Source organism: Rhinoderma darwinii, chromosome 1 (assembly GCF_050947455.1).
Source record: "Rhinoderma darwinii isolate aRhiDar2 chromosome 1, aRhiDar2.hap1, whole genome shotgun sequence".
In the NCBI taxonomy this organism is placed as follows: Eukaryota; Metazoa; Chordata; class Amphibia; order Anura; family Rhinodermatidae; genus Rhinoderma; species Rhinoderma darwinii.
The window spans coordinates 168,799,096-168,821,407 of NC_134687.1; positions in this window are offsets into that span (position 1 = coordinate 168,799,096).

Here is a 22,312-nt window from a genome sequence, read left to right on the forward strand (position 1 = left end):
GGTTTGCTTATGTTTTGTTGGAATTTCTAAAGATGTATGTTATATTTTCTAAAAATAAAAAATTGAATAAATAAAATTTGAAAAAAACCTCTTAAAAAAACCCCCCACACAAACGATCTTCAAATGTCTGAGTAATAACTCACGATGGAGTTGTAACCTCCAAGCATGACAGTAATATATATATACTGTATTATTAGGGTACTATGTTAAAAGTAGAGACCTTTGGGCATATTTAGTAAAGCTGTCTGACATTTAGATAGCATAAGCTTAGACCAGGCAGTCAGAAGATGCCCCAAATTTATCATAGTGGAGCACACATGCTGTATAATAAATTTGGTGAATTTTTCTAGATATGTTAGACACTTTTTTCTATTTTCTTTTCTTCTAGACCACACCTTCTGTCCTTCTAAGCCTTGCCCCCTGCTCGAGCCAAGAGAAAAAGTGTCTAAAACACTTAATAAATGTGGCACACAGCATGTGCACCAGAATTCTGGCTGAATTTAATTTAATTTGGCACATTTTCTTATGGTCAATCGTCCCCATGTGTGCATAATAACAATGAATATTGGTAAACAATGCTTTGAAATAAATAACTGTATATAACAACAGGTATGACTACAGTTGAATAAACAATGCAGTATCAGACAGGTGTGCAAAATTCAGCATGTGAGAAATATTATTTGTAATAAAAAAAAAAGTTAATAAAAGACAAAGCACTAGAATTGACCCTATCTCTTCATGTGGGAAAGATGAATAAAGCATGTACTTTTGCAATGTATGAGGTGCCCCCTACATACTGTACTGACTCTATTTTTTTACATTTCTTTTAATGTCTCCTAGGAACATGGTGGCGTGCAGTCGGTAACATAATGGCATTGCCCCCCTTGTCTATATTCAATCTTGCTATACTAAGGACACACATTGATCGACAATAACATTTAACAGCCAGAACTATATCTGTTCGCTTTTGGAAAGGAAATAAATATATTTGCTCTGGTTTATTAATCACATAACAAAATTCAAACAAGAACACAGTATAAGTATTTTTATACAGCATAAATAATATAGGGCTGTAAGGTTTACGGTATACATATCCACTAGCATTAGATAGACTTGCACATTTCTATGCAATTTCAACACCAGGTATTCCTTTTCACCTTTGATCATTCTCTGTATGATACTACAACCAAAACTGTGAGAAATAAAGAATTCTTCTAAACGTGTCCGAGGAGATCAGACATTTTCCACCCACCTTTTCACAAGCCTGAGGCAAGACTTGTCCCCGGTTGTAAGATAACCAGTTGCAGTAGGAGCCCCCATACCGTTCTCTCTGCAATTGAAGATCAGGCAAGTTAAGCCTTCCTCCTTAGCAAAATCTCTTTTTTCATCTCTAAGTTTAGTATTCCTCTAAGGGAATGAAGTTCTGTACAATCGGATGCTGGCCACTTAGCTGGCCAGCGCAGCCAATGTTGTCCCTCTCAGCTTCCTGCCTGGACCGCTGATGCTCTGCATCCTCCTCTCGGTCGCGCACAGGCGCTATCGAGACGTGCACGCTGCACCTATTCTTTTAAAGGGGCAGTGTGCAACAAATAATCTTCTGATTAGCCAATGGCTGCGCATGTCTGATTATATAACCTAGCTATTCTACTTTCACCTTGCCGGGACAACAAGGTTTGAGGTTCCTGTTTAGTGTAAAGGTATGATTATTCATTTGCTATATTTGAACTTGACTCAGACTGCTAATTGACTTATTTTTCTGATTGCTGCCTTGATCCGTATGTTTGTACCCATTCTGAATGAACTCTCTTTGCTCATCAAGTTCCTTCGTTGGCACCTGCATTCCAGGGACCCCTGCAGCCTGCTACATCTTCGACCTCTGATAAGCCAATGCAAGTGGAACATCTGAAACTTTTGAGTCTGAGAGATCCTATCATCGGCAGAATAACTTGTATCCTTACTGTGCAATAAAGAACATTTCACTTCAAGAACACCTTCGTTTTTCCTCTAAGGAGAGGTCATCGGTTTTTGTGCTGGAAAATAGGGTTGGGGAAGAGCTCCTGGAATTTGATATTTCATAGATAATATGTTTTTGAATAATGATTCTTCTTAATGAATAATAAATGTGAACTTTGAAAAATATGTGCTAATAAAGACTATAGAATATATATATATATATATATATATATATATATATATATATATATATATATATATATATATAAACACTACCGTTCAAAAGTTTAGGGTCACTTAGAAATTTCCTTATTTTTGAAAGAATAGCACAGTTTTTTTCAATGAAGATAACATTAAATTAATCAGAAATACACTCTATACATTGTTAATGTGCTAAATTACTATTTTAGCTGCAATCATCTGGTTTTTAAATGCAATATCTACATAGGTGTAAAGAGGCCCATTTCCAACAACCATCACTCCAGTTTTCTAATGGTACATTGTGTTTGCTAACTGTGTTAGAAGGCTAATGGAAAACACTTGAAAACCCTTATGCAATTATGTTAGCACCGCTGTAAACAGTTTTGCTGTTTAGAGCAGCTATAAAACTGACCTTCCTTTGAGCTAGTTGAGAATCTGGAGCATTACATTTGTGGGTTCTATTAAACTCTCAAAATGGCTAGAAAAAGAGAGCTTTCATGTGAAACTCGACAGTCTATTCTTGTTCTTAGAAATGAAGGCTATTCCATGCGAGAAATTGCCAAGAAACTGAAGATTTCCTACAACGGTGTGTACTACTCCCTTCAGAGGACAGCACAAACAGGCTCTAACCAGAGTAGAAAGAGAAGTGGGAGGCCCTCGCTGCACAACTGAGCAACAAGACAAGTACATTAGAGACTCTAGTTTGAGAAATAGACGCCTCACAGGTCCTCAACTGGCAGCTTCATTAAATAGTACCCGCAAAACGCCAGTGTCAACGTCTACAGTAAAGAGGCGACTCCGGGATGCTGGCCTTCAGAGCAGAGTGGCAAAGAAAAAGCCATATCTGAGACTGGCTAATAAAAGGAAAATATTAATATGGGCAAAAGCACACAGACATTGGACAGAGGAAGATTGGAAAAAAGTGTTATGGACAGACGAATCGAAGTTTGAGGTGTTTGGATCACACAGAAGAACATTTGTGAGACGCAGAACAACTGAAAAGATGCTGGAAGAGTGCCTGACGCCATCTGTCAAGCATGGTGGAGGTAATGTGATGGTCTGGGGTTGCTTGGGTGCTGGTAAAGTGGGAGATTTGTACAAGATAAAAGGGATTTTGAATAAGGAAGGCTATCACTCCATTTTGCAACGCCATGCCATACCCTGTGGACAGCGCTTGATTGGAGCCAATTTCATCCTACAACAGGACAATGACCCAAAGCACACCTCCAAATTATGCAAGAACTATTTAGGGAAGAAGCAGGCAGCTGGTATTCTATCTGTAATGGAGTGGCCAGCGCAGTCACCAGATCTCAACCCCATAGAGCTGTTGTGGGAGCAGCTTGACCGTATGGTACGCAAGAAGTGCCCATCAAGCCAATCCAACTTGTGGGAGGGGCTTCTGGAAGCATGGGGTGAACTTTATCCCGATTACCTCAGCAAATTAACAGCAAGAATGCCAAAGGTCTGCAATGCTGTAATTGCTTCAAATGGAGCATTCTTTGACAAAAAATAAAATTATTATTTGAAATAAAAATCATTATTTTTAACCTTGTCAATGTCTTGACTATATTTTCTAGTCATTTTGCAACTTATTTGATAAATATAAGTGTGAGTTTTCATGGAAAACACAAAATTGTCTGGGTGACCCCAAACTTTTGAACGGTAGTGTGTATATATATATATATATATATATATATATATATATATATATGTGTATATATATATATATATATATATATGTATATATATATATATATATATATATATATATATATATATATATATATATAAACAATGTAGGTAAGTATTCCAATAAGCTGGGAAACTCTTTCGCCGGGGCCAGTAGGGTAACCCTCCAAGTGTCTTGCCACCTTAAAGTCCAGTCACATTCTCATTATGATTGATTTTTCCCTAGTTTCTGGTTCTGCAGGGAATTTCATATATATCGATCAGTGGTTAAGCAACCCTGCATTCCGCTGAAAACTCAGCCTAAACCCCTCTAAGTGTTTTTTTTTTTGTGGTTGCAGATGCAGATTGCCACCATTGCGCTGACTCTTCAAGTGGTAGCGCTACATGAAGAGAAATTGTCATTCTATGTCATCCAAAGGTCCGTTAGTCCTCTACTGTTCGGGCTTTCCAGGTTACGTTTTCATTCCCTGGTGATTAACTCAATGACCACATATGTTCTGTAAAGGAGCTCCCTCACCATTGTCCCTACAACTGTGCCATTAACCTTCAGCCTGTTTTTTCTTCTCCTTGGGGTCATTAGTATCCCTTGTCCCTTGCTGAAACTAAAGCAATGTCCCAGGATTTATTTGTAAGATGTCCTTTTCTTCTGGTGTAGAATTCTTCTTTGATCAAAAGAATCAAAGGTTTTTATGTTCTTGTATAGCGAAGACTATGGTGGACTCAATAAAATTACTATTAAGAAAAAGTCTCTGTTACTGTAAAGGATCTGCCAGGCACAACTTCTGTGTATACGCCCATAGGTAATCAGTCTGCACCTGAGTCTATGTCTCTGAGACTGACTCCATCTTCCACCACTCAGGATGGCAGGCTTAGGAGTGGGAGAGCCTATCGCAGCCTGGCCAGACGGAGCTAGCTCCCGCCCTCTGTCTATTTATACCTGCCTTTCCTGTTCCTCCTTTGCTTGTGATTCTTCTTGTGTGGTTTCCTGGCCCAGCTACAGCTTCTGACTATTTGATCCTGCTCCATACTGACCCTGGCTTACTGACTACTCTCCTGCTCTGCGTTTGGTACCTCGTGCACTCCTGGTTTGACTCGGCTCGTTCACCACTCTTGTTGCTCACGGTGTTGCCGTGGGCAACTGCGCCATTTCCCTTAGCTTGTGTACCCTTGTCTGTTTGTCTCGTGCACTTACTGAGCGTAGGGACCGCCGCCCAGTTGTACCCCATCGCCTAGGGCGGGTCATTGCAAGTAGGCAGGGACAGAGTGGCGGGTAGATTAGGGCTCACTTGTCCGTTTCCCTACCCCCATCATTATAGTTACCCTCATCTTTGAAATATCTAATTGGTGCAAGGGGACTAGAGTGTTCAGAAAATTGGACCTGAGGAGAGAATATACCCTAAACCACATTCGCCAATGTGACAAGTGGAAGACTGCGTTTAATACTCAAGATGGCCACTACAAGTATACAGTCATGCCATTAAGGCTGTGTAATCCCCCGGATGTCTTCTAGTAGTTTGTTAACATTTTTGTGACCTCAACAACATTTGTAAAGTCATATACCTGGACGATATTCTCATTTTCTCTGCAGGCCACCGGTCATATTGTGCTCATGCAAAGGCAGTGCTACAATGTCTTTGGAAGTACAATTTAGGTGCTAATCTCGAGAAGTGTTTGAGGTGGTATAACATATTTTTCTGTTTCTGTGGATGGACGTTAATTTGCTAATTACTATCACCAGTTCGTCCATCACTCCTCCACACTGGTGGCTCTTATATCTGCTCTTACTGCGGCCAGCTAAGGTGGTGGAGGTTTGTGAAAAGCTAAAAAGTGAATAAGCTTCTATTCCAGTTCTTCAGTGCCCTGACTTACCAGTTCTCCCAATAAGTTGTCACTTTTTCCATAGGCGTTAGAGCAGTTATCTCCTAAAATAACTTTTTTGCTAAATAATTTTTCATTGGTGTTTAGAAACTGTCCGCTATCAAACTAGTGCTTGAGAACAAGTGGCATTTTATAAAGGGATTTAGTTACTCAGTAAGAATTTGTACTAACCATTTCAACTTGTACCTGTAAATGGCATATACTGTAGATAAAGTCCTCACATTTAACATTAAACTCCACATCAGAACTGCTGGGAATAAACCTAAAGGCATATTCTCTGTCCATGTGCTTTGATCCTTAGGATACTGGTGTTGAATCGCAGTACATAATTGATCCTGCTCGCATGATTCAAGTTTCTTTTGTACATCTGCATGCCATTTCTCCAGATAAAACCTTAATTTCTTCAATGGTGCATATTTCAAAAGTGGAAAGTCATTCTGGCATTCACAAGACTTTGGAAACTCATCTCTCAGTTATATTGGTGGGTGGCCCACATTGTCCGGAAGTAAAGGACTTTGTCACAGTTTGCACTGTCTGTGTAAAACCAGACCTCCCGATGACCTGAGGGCATTCTCCTTTTACTTAAAGTGTCTTATCATTCTTAGCTCCACATTTCTTTGGGTTTTATTACAGATTTGCCTGGAATCGTCCAGTTGTTCTGTCGTCTGGGTGGTGATGGACAGACTTACCAAGATGACAGATTTCACACCACCAAGAGATTTGTCTTCTGCTTTCAAGTTGACTTCACTTTTTTATTAAACACATATTTTGTTTACATGGGTGGCTGAGTTCTTTTACAATAACCACATGAATTATTTCCCCTTTCTTCATTGTACACTTCATGCATCTGAAGGTTCCTTTCTCTTACATCAGAAGTATGCTCATATTCTCAGTTCCTGGAGATCTGAAAACAGACTCTTCAGGAACTTTTTAAAACTTCTACCCACAACAAAATATCTGCCAACTAGCAACTTATACCACATCATCAGTACCAGCCTGGGGACAGGGTGTGGCTGTTTTTACAACAGATGAATTTAAATGTACCATCATATAAGTTTTCTCTATACTTTCTAGGCCCCCTTTCTGTCCTTCAACAAATTATTTCTTTGTCTTACCAACTGTTTATGCTTGCTTCCCTGTACATCTCTATCTTATTCCATGTGTCTCTGCTAAAGCCTCTGGTCCTGCTACACCATGAACATTTAAGCGTCTCTCAGGTAAAAGTAAAACTTCTATGTAAAAAAAAGTAGTGGAATAGAAATGGCTTTGGTCCAAAGGAGAGAACATGGGAGCCTGTCCAGAACATTGATGCTCTGACACTTATCCGTAGGTTTCATATGCGCTTCCATGGCAAGCCTAAGAAGAGGGGGAGTAAGGGGGAGCTACTACAATGGGACATTGACAAACACCTGACCGCCATGGCCGACGTTCATCTTCTCCCTGCCGCAGCTGTGCAGCCCAACCTTCTCCTTCCCCCAAGACTGTTGCCTGTAGATGCTTTAGGCATGAGGCGTTAAGTTTTGAAAAAAAGTTAAAAAAGTAAAACACATTTTTCTATAAAAACTGTTTTTATGGAATAAAAGTAATCAAACATAAAAAATACAAATATTTGGTGTCATCTTATTTATAACGCCCATAGAATAAGGTTAAGATGTTATTTGTGCTTCACTGTAAATGGCATAAAATAAGGAAAATGTCTGAATTGCCTTTATTTGTACTTCTCCCCTCAAAGAAAAAAAAGTTAAATGCTAATGTATATGTACCTTAAAATCGTAGACAAAATGTTTGTTGAAATACATTTATTAAAACCATAATTAATATAATGTCTAGTATAAAGAATATTTTTAAATAATAAAAAAGACTTTTAACAATGTCGTTTATTAAAGTATGTTTATTTAACCCATTAATGACCGCCTTTTCACAGCGGCATTTTTGGCATAAGATAGCACCCCCGGGAGGTGCTTAAACTCTGTGTATTCAGCTACGGAGGTAGCTGAGGCCTCGGAGCACAGACCGAGGACCGTTTCATCTGGTCCCCGGTCACGTGATCGTCGTTATTCACCGAATAACGGTGATCACTGTAAAAACAGTGGCGGTTAGTTTTCCCTCTTCTCTCATAGAATATATTATGTGAGAGAAGAGAGAAATGGTAAAAATAAGGGCCAGCACCCCCTATTACACCACCGACCACCCCCACATCCGCCCCCCGCCCCTGATAATCAAAATGGCGCACACCTGTGGCAGCATATGGCAAATAGTAACAGGCAAGAACCAATCTGAGTGGTCCCTGCTGACATGGTCACTGTGATATACCTATCACAGTGATTTATGTTGTTATATTTACCAAATACAGCCAGGACATGGGCTGTGTCTTCCTCTCCCCTCACTGTAGTTGATCTGTGAGAGGAGGGAGAGACACACTATACCAAATCCTGAGCTGTAGAAGTGAAGCAAAGTGAAATATTACACAAACTTCAAGTCTGTGCCTCCTGATCACCCTGTTTTTACCCCCTGATCACCCCGTTTGTGCCCCCTAATCCCCTGTGTGAGCACAAGTGATCTGTACATTTTCTGGCAGCGTCAGCTTATTATTACCTGTTGTTAGCCAGTTTTACATAATTTTTTATGTGCTGCTTTTAGTAATCTATTTATCTACCTAGTGATAGGCAGGGTATCCTTTTTTTTTTCTTAGTTTGAAAAAACAAACCACTCCATTCCACCACAACCAGACACCACACCCACCCACACCGCCATTAAAAAACCAAACCACCACCTCACCAAAAAAATTAATAAATTTGAAAACATTTTTTTTTTTTTTAAACTTACAGGTTAACGGTTTCAGTTCATCCTAAATAATGGCTCAGATAATCTTTACTGCGGAACAAGCATACACCTTGCTGTGCTCCGGTAGTTCAGGTAGTGACACCGACTCTGCTTCAGAGGTAGAAATTTTTTCAGACAGTCACGACTCAAGTTCTACTTCTACCTCTGGACCCCATAGCCCTATGGTGGTGGAGTCAGTCGTCGCTGTCGAATCCCCAGGTGCAGGGCTTACTGGTGCAGGGCCTCCCGTGTTCTGGGATCATGCAATTTCATTTTCACCCCAGGTCCCGCAAACTGTCAGCAACCCCAGGAATAAAAGTGGATGTTGCTAATTATACCCCTTTGGACTTCTTCCACATCTTTGTCAGTGACCAAGTCCTTGAGTTGATTGTGCAACAGACAAATATATATGCAAGAAAATTCATTGCACATAAACCCATATCCATGTACTCATCATGGAACCCCACTAGTGTCCCTGAGCTTATTTTTTTTTTAGGCCTAACACTAAATATGGTGTTGGTCAAAAAAATCAACTATCCGCTCCTACTGGTCATCATGATCTGTCCACGCTACCCCTGTATTTGCAGTAGTTATGTCCCGACAATGATATGAATCCATAATGCACTTCATGCATTTTACAGATAACTCCCAAGTCCCCCAAAGAAATGACCCAGGCTACGATCGCCTTAATAAATTGAGACCGTTAATTTCCCTCCTACAAGAATCTTTCCTCAAATCCTACACCCCTGATTAAAATTTATTGATGGATGAATACCTGATGAGCTTCAAAGGCCGTCTTTCATTCCGGCAGTTCATCCCTTCCAAACATACCAAATATGGTGTTAAATTATAGAAGGTGTGCGAGAGCACAACAGGGTACACCTGCGGTTTCTTGATCTATGAAGGTAAAGACCACCAAATGAATCCCCCAGGCTGCCCAGACACAGTTGGCACATCTATAAAAATTGTAGGGGACCTAATGGTGCCTTTCCTGCACCAAGGGTACCACATCTACACTGATAACTTTTATAGCAGTGTCCCCCTTTTTAAATCCCTCCATGCTGCAAATACAGGGGCCTGCGGGACAGTTGGTAAAAACAGGGTGGGATTCCCAAAGGAATTGGTGTCCAAACGTGTGGAAAGGGGGGCGTAATTCGCCATGTCAAGCGAGGAGTTACTTGCAGTAAAGTGGAATGACAACAAGGATGTCTATATGTTGTTCATTCTGCATCCAGACACCACGGTGGCAGTTAGAGTGAGCTGGACCACCATGGAAAAGCATAAGCCTGTCTGTGTGACAGACTATAATAAGTTCATGGGGGGTGTAGATCTGTCGGACCAGGTGCTTCAGCCGTATTTGGTGAAGCGGAAGACCAGGGCCTGGTACAAAAAGTTAGCAATCTACCTAATTCAGATTGATACCTATAATGGGCTTGTGCTGTATAAAAAACAAAAACAAAGAGCGCTCACCTTCCCTCAGTTCCAGGAGGAGGTTATTGAGCGTCTCTTATTTGACTCCAATGCCCCTGCACAACCCTACAAGTCTGAGGATGTGCGAAGACTTGCAGAGCGCCACTTTCTTCTCCCCGTCCCTTCCACCGAGACGCTAAAATATCCCCAAAAAAGGTGCCTGGTTTGCTGTAACCAGGTGCCTGGTTTCTACTGCCCGATGTGCCCATCTCAACCAGGACGCTGCAACTACCCTGTTTTGAAACGTACCACACAGTTTACAATTATTCATTTTATTTAGGGAATGCCAAAATGGGGGAGGGGGTTCTTTTTAGGAAGTAAATTATAATTTATATTTTCATTTTAGTTTTTGGGCTTTCCAAGTGGGGAGGAATTCTTTTGGGAGAGGTAGTAGAGTTAATTTTTTCCGAAAATATTTTACCCCTTTCATATTTTTGATCATTTTGTTTCTTTTGACTGTTTTTATGACTATGTCCTGCCGAACAAAGCTGTTATTTTTATTAAAATTTCTGTATGGTGATACGGGCATGATCTTTTTTTTTAATTTGTAGGATCACTAATAATCGTGCTATTCCTCATCAATACACTATGGGCTTTACTACATTCGGGTTTTCGCAGGACCTCTTGCACCCAACAATGTTTTTGGAAATACTGACATCATTTTGGGGATTAGTGATCCTTTACTGTTCCTATAGATGGTTTTGGACACTGCCCCTTTATATATACTTTAACTGATTGGTTGTTTTGTGCACATAGTGGTTTCTACCTGGCCGGGTAGGGGCCTGTTATGGTGTACCGCGTCACTTGGCACGTTCATCCCTCATATAGGGATTGATGGAGCTAAGGAGACGTTGTACAACCAGTCACTGAAAAAAAAAAAAAAGCTTGTCATGACAGCCCTAAAGGTGTTCTTCTAGCTAGTGAACAGACTCGAGTTTGCTACATAGTTGGTGTAATGACGGGGGTGGGGAGACAGACAAGTGAGCCCTAATATACCCACCACTCAGTCCCAGCCTACTTGCAACGACCCGCCCTAGGCGACGGGGTACAACTGGGCGACGGTCCCTACGCTCAATAAGTGTACGACAGACAAGGGTACACAGAGCTAGGGGGAGAAGGGGGAAATTGCCCACGGCAACACCGTGAGCAACAAGAGAAGTGAACAAGCCGAGTCAAACCAGGAGAGTACGAGGTGCCAAACGCAGAGCAGAAGAGTAGTAAACAAGCCGAGTCAAACCAGGAGTGTACGAGGTACCAAACGCAGAGCAGGAGAGTAGTCAGCAAGCCGGGGTCAATATGAAGCAAGGACAATGGTACAAGAAGCTGCAGCAGGGCCAGGAAACCAAACGAGAAGAATCACAAGCAAAGGAGGAACAGGAAAGGCAGGAATAAATAGACAGAGGGCGGGAGCTAGCTCCGTCTGGCCAGGCTGTGATAGGTTCTCCCACTCCTAAGCCTGCCACCCTGAGTGGTGGAAGATGGAGTCAGTCTCACAGACATAGAAGCAGGTGCAGACTGATTATCTATGGGCGTTAACCCCGAAGCTGTGCCTGGCAGATCCTTTACAGTACCCCCCCTTTTATGAGGGGCCACCGGACCCTTTCTAAGTGGACCTGGTTTACTGGGGAAATAAAGGTGAAACCTCCTGACCAATATCCCAGCGTGAACATTCCGAGCGGGTACTCAAGTCCTCTCCTCAGGCCCGTATCCTCTCCAATGGACCATGTACTGGAGAGAGCCTTGGACCATCCTACTGTCCACAATCTTGGCCACCTCGAATTCTGCCCCCTCAGGGGTGAGAACAGGGACCGGAGGTTTCCTCGAGGGAGCCAAGGACGGGGAGCAGCGTTTAAGGAGGGAGGCATGGAACACGTCGTGTACACGAAAAGATGGGGGCAACTCCAGTCGGAAGGAGACAGGATTGAGGACTTCAATGACCTTGTACGGCCCTATAAACCGGGGAGCAAACTTCTTGGACGGGACCTTAAGGCGCAAATTTTTAGACGATAGCCACACCAGATCCCCGACCATAAACAAGGGGTTAGCAGAACGTTTTCTATCTGCCTGAGTTTTTTGTATGCTCTGGGACCCCTCTAGGTTCTTCTGAACCTGAGCTTAGACTGTGCACAGTTCTCGATGAACGACCTCTACCTCGGGATTGTTGGAACTACCGGGTGAAACGGAAGAGAACCTTGGATTAAATCCAAAATTACAGAAAAAGGGGGAGACCCCTGACGAGTTACTGACCCGGTTATTAAGGGAGAATTCGGCGAGGGGAATGAATGAGACCCAATTATATTTACAGTCAGAGATAAAACACCTTAAATATTGTTCTAGAGACTGATTAGTCCTCTCAGTTTGGCCATTAGTTTTAGGATGGAATGCAGAGGAGAAAGACAGATCAATCTCCAACTTTTTACAGAAGGCTCTCCAAAACAATGAAACAAATTGTACCCCTCTATCAGAAACAATATTAACAGGGAACCCATGGAGACGCAGAATGTGTTTGACAAATAAGGTAGCTAACGTCTTAGCATTGGGTAATTTTTTGAGGGGCACAAAGTGGCACATCTTACTGAAGCGGTCTACTACAACCCACACCACCGACTTGCCTTGAGATGGAGGCAAATCGGTGATAAAATCCATGGAGATATGGGTCCAAGGTCTCTTGGGAATTGGCAAAGAACATAGTAAGCCCGCTGGTCGGGACCTGGGAGTCTTGGACCTAGCACAAACTTCACAAGCGGCGACGTAGGCCTTAACGTCTTTAGGCAACCCAGGCCACCAATAGTTTTTGGCAATGAGGTGCTTGGTACCCAGGATGCCTGGATGGCCAGATAGTGCAGAGTCATGATTTTCCCTAAGTACCCTTAGCCGGAATTGCAGGGGAACAAACAGCTTTTTCTCAGGAAGGCTCCCGGGAGCTGAACCTTGATCAGCCGCAATTTCAGAGACTAAATCAGAATCATTAGCGGAAATGATTATACCTGGAGGCAAAATACAAGCAGAATCTTCCTCCGAAGGAGGGCTGGCCATGAAGCTTTGTGACAGTGCATCAGCCTTAACATTTTTAGACCCAGCCCTATAGGTAACCACAAAGTTGAATCTGGTAAAAAATAACGCCCAACGAGCTTGTCTCGGGTTTAGCCTCCGGGCAGATTCTTGTGGTTGGTAAGGACCGTTACCTGGTGCCTAGCCCCCTCCAGGAAGTGGCGCCACTCTTCAAATGCCCATTTAATGGCTAAGAATTCGCGGTTGCCAATATCATAGTTACTCTCAGTGGGTGAAAACTTCCTGGAGAAGTAGGCACAGGGACGGAGATGGGTGAGGGACCTGGTACCCTGGGACAAGACAGCCCCCACTCCCACCTCGGACGCGTCAACCTCCACGATAAATGGCTCCATTTGGTTGGGCTGAACCAGCACCGGGGCCGAGATAAAGCACTTCTTAAGGACCTCAAAAGCCTGGACAGCCTCAGGAGGCCAGTGGAGGAGATCAGCACCTTTGCGAGTGAGATCCGTAAGAGGCTTAGCGATGACCGAGAAGTTAGCAATAAACCTCCAGTAATAATTAGCGAACCCCAGGAAGCACTGTAACGCCTTCAGGGAGGCAGGTTGGACCCATTCCGCCACAGCCTGGACCTTGGCGGCGTTCATGCGGAATTCATGAGAAGTGAAGATTTGGCCCAAAAATTGTATCTCCTGCACCCCAAACACACATTTTTCGGTCTTTGCAAACAGTTTGTTTTCTCGAAGGACCTGGAGCACCTTCCTGACATGCTCAATGTGGGAGGACCAGTCCTTGGAAAACACAAGTATGTCATCAAGGTACACTACAAGAAATAACCCCAGGTAGTCTCTTAAAATATAATTTATGAAATTCTGGAAGACCGCTGGAGCATTACACAAGCCAAAGGGCATGACGAGGTATTCGAAATGACCTTCGGGCGTGTTAAACGCAGTCTTCCACTCATCCCCCTCTTTGATGCGGATAAGGTTATACGCCCCTCGTAGATCAAACTTAGAGAACCATTGGGCCCCCTGAACCTGATTAAAGAGATCAGGAATCAGAGGAAGGGGATACTGGTTCCTTACAGTGACCTTATTCAAGCTTCGGTAGTCAATGCATGGCCTAAGACCACCATCCTTTTTCCCTACGAAGAAGAAGCCAGCACCTACTGGAGAAGTAGAGGGGCGAATGTAACCCTTGGCCAGGCACTCCTGGATATACTCTCTCATGGCTTCACGTTCGGGACAAGAGAGATTAAATATCCTACCCTTAGGGAGCTTAGCTCCTGGTACCAAATTGATTGCGCAATCATATTCTAAATGAGGAGGTAACACTTCGGAGGCCTCCTTAGAGAAAACATCGGCGAAGTCCTGAACAAACTCAGGTAGCGTGTTCACCACCTCAGTGGGAGAAATAGAATTAACAGAAAAACATGACGTCAAGCATTCATTACCCCACTTGGTAAGGTCCCCAGAATTCCAGTCAAACGTGGGATTATGCAACTGCAACCAGGGAAGGCCTAAAACCAAATCGGACGATAATCCCTGCATTAACAGTACAGAGCAGTGCTCCAAATGCATGGAGCCAACAAGGAGTTCAAAAACAGGGGTATGCTGTGTAAAATAACCATTAGCAAGAGGATTGGAGTCGATACCCACTACCGGTACAGGTTTAGGCAAATCAATCAAAGGCATAGCTAGAGACAAAGCAAATTCCACAGACATGATATTAGCAGAAGACCCTGAATCCACGAAGGCACTGCCGGTAGCAGACCTACCACCAAAAGAGACCTGAAAGGGAAGAAAGATTTTATTACGTTTCATATTTACGGGAAATACCTGTGCGCCCAAGTGACCTCCCCGATGATCACATAGGCGCGGTAGTTCTCCGGCTGCATTCTTACGCTTAGGACAGTTGTTCACTTGATGCTTGTCATCCCCACAGTAGAAGCAGAGACCATTCTTCCTGCGGAAATCTCTACGTTGTTGGGGGGACACGGAGGCCCCGAGTTGCATAGGTTCCTCCGAGTCTTCCGGGGAGGAACGAAGCAACGGAACCTCGGGAGGCATCATGGGGTCAGAGGAGAAAACATCAAGACGTTCAAGTCGTCGTTCCGTGAGACGTCGGTCAAGTCGTACCGCTAAAGCCATAACCTGGTCTAGGGAGTCAGAAGAGGGATAACTAACTAGCAGATCTTTAAGGGCGTTCGACAGACCCAACCTAAACTGGCACCTTAAGGCAGGGTCATTCCACCGAGAAGCTACGCACGACTTCCTAAAGTCAGAGCAATACTCCTCAACAGGTCTCTTACCCTGACGTAAGGTCATCAGCTGACTCTCGGCAAAAGCAGTCTTGTCAGTCTCGTCATAGATGAGTCCGAGAGCAGAAAAGAAAAGATCAACGGCGGAAAGTTCAGGGGCGTCAGGAGCCAAGGAGAAGGCCCATTCTTGGGGCCCTTCCTGGAGCCGGGACATAATTATACCCACCCGCTGGCTCTCAGAACCTGAGGAGTGGGGCTTTAAACGAAAATAGAGCCTACAACTCTCCCGAAAGGAGAGAAAAGTCTTCCGGTCCCCTGAGAACCGGTCGGGCAACTTGAGGTGGGGTTCAAGAGGTGAGGTGAGGGGGACTAGCATGGTAGCATCAGGCTGGTTGACCCTCTGAGCCAGGGCCTGGACCTGTAGGGAGAGACCCTGCATTTGCTGAGCCAGGGTTTCAAGGGGGCCCATAGTGGTGTCAGGGACCAGGGTAGACTAGGTATGGGCTTGTGATTATGTAATGACGGGGGTGGGGAGACAGACAAGTGAGCCCTAATCTACCCACCACTCAGTCCCTGCCTACTTGCAACGACCCGCCCTAGGCGACGGGTTACAACTGGGCGACGGTCCCTACGCTCAATAAGTGCACGACAGACAAGGGTACACAGAGCTAGGGGGAGAAGGGGGCAGTTGCCCACGGCAACACCGTGAGCAACAAGAGAAGTGAACAAGCCGAGTCAAACCAGGAGAGTACGAGGTGCCAAACGCAGAGCAGAAGAGTAGTAAACAAGCCGAGTCAAACCAGGAGTGTACGAGGTACCAAACGCAGAGCAGGAGAGTAGTGAGCAAGCCGGGGTCAATATGAAGCAAGGACAATGGTACAAGAAGCTGCAGCAGGGCCAGGAAACCAAACGAGAAGAATCACAAGCAAAGGAGGAACAGGAAAGGCAGGAATAAATAGACAGAGGGCGGGAGCTAGCTCCGTCTGGCCAGGCTGTGATAGGTTCTCCCACTCCTAAGCCTGCCACCCTGAGTGGTGGAAGATGGAGTCAGTCTCACAGACATAGAAGCAGGTGCAGACTGATTATCTATGGGCGTTAACCCCGAAGCTGTGCCTGGCAGATCCTTTACAGTACCCCCCCTTTTATGAGGGGCCACCGGACCCTTTCTAAGTGGACCTGGTTTACTGGGGAAATGAAGGTGAAACCTCCTGACCAATATCCCAGCGTGAACATCCTCACTGACTGATTTTATATTAGAACAGAATTCTGTCCACAATGACATCATAATGGCACAGATGCATTACAACTGCTTTTTTAGCAAGACATAGTCATAAGTACAGGCAAACATGCCTATAGTGACATGCATCCATTAAGAATACACGGCTTCACTTCTCTTCTGTATGCCGCACAAATGTATTAATGTGGCATATTTCGAACAAAATAACCTTTTACCACATGTCTCCCCTATTTCATGTGGAAATGTAAGAAGAATTTAAAGAAAACAATTGAAAAAAGTAAAAAAAAAAATTTTTCCACCTGCTATGCATTCAATTTAGCAAAAAACTGTGGGTCAAAATACTCACTACGCCCCTAGATAAATACCTTAAGGGGTCTTGTTTACTAAATGGGGTCTTTTGTGAGGAGTTTCTATCGTTCTGGCAGCTCAAAGCCTCTCCAAATGTACAGTGGGGCCTAAAACATTTTCAAGCAATATATCCTCAAAGTCCTCAAAGCCTCTGGTTGCTCCCTTCATTTTGGGCCCTACCATGTGTCCAGGCAATGCATTAGGGCCACAATGGGGGTATTTTTGAAAACAGGAGAAACAGGGTGATAGATTTTGGGGTGTGCTTCCTCATTCTCATGTTTGATTTACAAAGAAATCGGTCTTCAAAATGATACTTTTATGAAAAAAGTGAAATTATAATTTTTTACACCTGCTTTGCATGAATTCTTACAAAAAAACTGTGGTGTCAAAATACTTACAATACCCCTTAATAAATAACTTAAGGGGTGTAGTTTTCAAAATGGGGTCACTTGTGGGGGTTTCCATCATTCTGACACCTATGAGCCTCTGAAAACCTGGCTTGGTGCAGGAAAACAAAATGTACTTCAAAATTTATAAAATTATTATTCAATTTGTAAGTCGTCTAAATTGGTCAAAAATTATAAAAAAAAATTCAAAAGTACTGCCAAAATAGTAAAGAGATGGAAATATATATTTAATAAAAAAAATTGTACAGTATTTGTGTACATATGTGACATATTGAAATTAAAAATAAGGAAAAAAATTTTTTTTTACTGAATTTCAATTTTTAGATTTTTTTAATTCATTTACGCAAATCGTATCAGTCTACTTTTACCACTAAAATAAAGTACAACATGTGACGAAAAAACAATGTCAGAATTACTTGGATATTCAAAACTTTCACAGAGTTATTCTCTGATAAATTCAGACATACCAGATTTGACAAATCTGACTTGGTCATTACGGTTCAAACAAGCTTGGTCATTAAGGGGTTAACCGTGATATTCTTTGAAATTATATCCTAACCTCTACAGGGCAGAGAATATTGCAGAGTCTGCAATTGAGTTTATCAATTTATTATAAATACAGCTCTCAGGAAGAGAAAATGCAAAACTCATCAGTCCAGAATTATACTTCACCCAATGGTGATTCACACTCTTCACTCTCATTGACAGTATACTACTGATGTCAGAAGATTTTCTAATATAGAACAAACTAGACTTGGGGAGAAAGACCATTTTATTGTGTTATTCATATATATAGCAAACTACTGTATGTTCACAAACTAAAAACTAAGAAGCGTGAACGTCTATGTATTTTGTAAATTTAATCTGTGTAAATTGTTTATTCATCAATTATATCCTTGCATGTTTATGATTCAATTACCAGCCTCAGATTAGTAGATCATATAAAGCGAATTGAAAATATAATAAAGAAATGTGTCTCCCTGGCAAACAAATGTAACAGTTTAGAGTCATAATTTTACAATAATATAGATGCTAACACCATAGAAATTTTCCACAGATAAACCTGGCAACAATAAAAATTCTGCTGGAAACTTAACCCCTTCCCGCTATGTGACGTAATAGTCCGTCACAGGAGTTGTCCTGTTAACGCAAACTGACGGACTATCTATTACGTCACAGCATTAACAGGGCACTGTGTCGGCAGACACAGTTTTAAAGCAGTGATAGCTTAACGCTATCACTGCTTCAAGGCCAGAACCGGAGCTAGCCTCCGATCCGGCCAATTAACCTCTTAGATGCAGCCCTCAAAACCGAGAGCTGCATCTATGGTGTTTACAAGTCGATCGGAACCCTGCAATGAAATCGCGGGGTTCCGATAACTGCTCGGGCAGACCGGAAGCCTAACAATGGCCTCCTGTCTGCCAAGTACGGAAGCCTGCTGGGTCCCGTCCAGAGGCGGGGCCTAAAAGGCGTCCGGCCACAATTTCAAGAGCCTGCGACATCAGCCGTTGGTGTCATCTGTATGTTACAGCTGACACCGTGCTGTAACGTCAGGGAATGGAGCTAGCTCTGATCCTGAAATTGTTTGGGGTGCTTTTTCCTCTTTATCCCTTGTGAAAATTAAAAATTCTGCTTTTTAGTGGAAAAAACGCTGATATTAATTTTTACGGCCTAATTCCAATAAATGTTTACAAAAGACCAGTGGGGTCTAAATGCTTACATTACCCCTAGATAGATTCCTTAAGGGGTGTAGTTTCCATAATGGGGTCACTTTTGTGGGGGTTCCTACTGTTTTGGTCCCGCAGGCACTTGGCAAATGTGACATGTCACTTGAAAACCATTCCAGCTAAATTTGAGCTCCAAATGGTTCTCCTTCCCTTTTGACCCCTGCCGTGTGTCCAAGCAGCAGTTTATGACCACTTATGGGGTATCGCCGTAATCGGGAAAAATTACTTTTCAAATGATGGGGTGCTTTTTCTCCTTTATGCCTTGTAAAAATAAAAAATGTCAACATTTTATTAGAAAAAATGTAGATTTTCATTTTCACGGCCTAATTCCACTAAAGTCAGCAAAAAACCTGTGTGGTCAAAATGCTCACTATGCCCCTCGATAAATTACTTGAGGGGTGTAGTTTCCAAAATGGGGTCACTTTTGGGGGGTTTCTACTGTTTTGGTACGTCCAGGACGTTGCAAATGCGACATGGCACCGAAAATCATTCCAGCAAAATCTGTGCTCCAAAATCCAAATGGCGCTGTTTCCCTTCTGAGCCCTGCTGTGGGTCCAATCAGCAGTTTATTACCACATATGAGGTATTCCTGTAATAGGGAGAAGTTGCTTTACAAATTTTGGGGTTCTTTTTCTCCTTTATTCCTAGTAAAAATTAAAAATTTCTAAGTTTTTTCAGAAAAAAGGTGGATTTTCATATTAATGGCGAATTCCACTAAATTATGCAAAAAACCTGTGGGGTCAAAATGCTAACTATACCCCTAGGAAATTTCCTTGACGGGTGTAGTTTCCAAAATGGGGTCACTTTTGGGGGGTTTTCACTGTTTTAGTCCCTCCAGGACGTTGCAAACGCGACATGGCACCGAAAATCATTCCAGCAAAATCTGTGCTCTAAAATCCAAATTGCGCTGTTTCCCTTCTGAGCCATGCCGTGGGTCCAAACGGCAGTTTATTACCACATGCGGGGTATTGCCGTAATCGGGAGAAATTGCTTTACAATTGTTGTGGTTCTTTTTCTCCTTTATTCTTTGAAAAAATTAAATTCTAAGTTTTTTCAGAAAAAAGGTGGATTTTAAATTTTACAGACTATTTCCAATAAATTTAGCAAAAAACCTGTGGGGTTAAAATGCTAAATATATGCCTCGATAATTTTCCTGAGGGGTGTAGTTTCCAAAATGGGGTCACTTTTGGGGGCTTTCCACTGTTTTGGCACCACAAGACCTCTTCAAACCTGACATGGTGCCTAAAATATATTCTACAAAAAGGAGGCCCCAAAATCCTCTAGGTGCTCCTTTGCTTCTGAGGTCCGTGTTTCAGTCCAAGAGGACACTAGGGTCACATGTGGGATATTTCCAAAAACTGTAGAATCAGGGTAATAAATATGGAGTTGCAATTCTTGGCTAAAACCTTCTGTGGTACTAAATGTTTTTATTACAAATTAATTTTGGCAAAAAAAAATGAAATTAGTAAATTTCACATCTATTTTGCTTTAATTCCTGTGAAATGCCTAAAGGGTTAAGAAACTTTTTGAATGCTGTTTTGAATACTATGAGGGGTGCATTTTTTAAAATGGGGTGATTTATGGGGCTCTAATATATAAGGCTCTCAAAGCCACTTAAAAACTGAACTGGCCCAGTAAAAATCGCCTTTTGAAATTTTCTTGAAAATGTGAGAAATTGCTGCTAAAGTTCTAAGCCTTGTAACGTCATAGAAAAATAAAAGGACGTTCAAAAAACAATGCAAACATAAAGTAGACATATGGGGATGTTAACTAATAACTACTTTATGTGGTATAACTATATGTCTTACAAGCAAATACATTTAAATTAAGAAAAATTCAAATTTTCACAAATTTTCTCAAAATTTTGGTGTTTTTCACAAATAAATACTGAATTTATCGACCAAATTTTTTTACTAACATCAAGTACAATATGTCACGAGAAAACAGTCTCAGAATCGCTTAGCTAGGTGAAAGCATTCCCAAGTTATTACCACATAAATGAACACATGTCAGATTTGAAAAAATCGGCTGTGTCCTGAAGGCCAAAACAGGCTGTGTCCTTAAGGGGTTAAAATCCACCTAAGAATTTTTTTTGGAGTAGTGTGAAGGCTTATTTTTTGTGGTAGGAGTTGCAGTGTCGATTTAAATTTCCATATAATGTAATGGAAAACGGAAAAAAAATGCTTTGTGGGGTGGAATTGACAGAAACTGTGAATACTCTTTTCTTGGGTTTCATTTTTTATGCCTTTCGTAAAAACGACTACTTTAACTTTATTATGCTGGTTAATATGATTACAGCGATAGCAATTGTATGTAGTTTTACTGCTAAAAAACTATTTGTTAAGAACAAATTTGTTTTGTGTCACCATATTCTGAAAGCCATCATTTTTTATTTTTTCCTTGATTTTTGCGGGAAAGATGTAGTTTTTATTGACTTTTTTATCATTTTTTATTACATTTTGTTTGAACGCTAAGGTGACCAAAAAACAGCGATTCAGTTGTTTTATTTTTTTTTTATCTACGATGCTCTCCAAGTGAGTTAAATAATGTTATATTGTAATATTTAGAACTTATGTGGTGACTTAACACGTATGTGGTGATACCTATTTTGTTTTTTTATTTTTTTACATTACTTTAGAGGAATGATGGGAAAGTGTAGTGCCGGGGTAGGGACACAGACAGGTGAGCCCTAATCTACCTGCCACTCAGTCCCTGCCTACTTGCAACGGCCCGTCCTAGGCGACGGCGTACAACTGGGCGACGGTCCCAACACTCACTATGTGCACGACAGACAAACAGACAAGGGTACACAGAAGCTAGGGAAACTGGGCAGTTGCCCACGGCAACACAGTGAGCAACAAGAGTAGTGAACGAGCCGAGTCAAACCAGGAGTGTACGAGGTACCAAACGCAGAGCAGGAGAGTAGTGAACGAGCCGAGTCAAACCAGGAGTGTACGAGGTACCAAACGCAGAGCAGGAGAGTAGTCAGTAAGCCAGGGTCTATATGGAGCAGAGGACAAAAGTACAAGCAGCAGCAGCAGAGCCAGGAAACACAGAATCACAGGCACTGGAGGAGCAGGAAGTGAAGGTATAAATAGACAGAGGGCGGGAGCTAGCTCCGTCTGGCCAGGCTGTGATAGGCTCTCCCACTCCTCAGCCTCCCAGCCTGATTGGTAGAAGGAGGGGTCACTCGACCAGACTTAGGAGCAGGTGCAGACTGACTAACCACGGGCGTCGACACAGAAGCTGTGTCTGGCAGATCCTTTACAGTACCCCCCCTTTTATGAGGGGCCACTGGACCCTTTCTAGG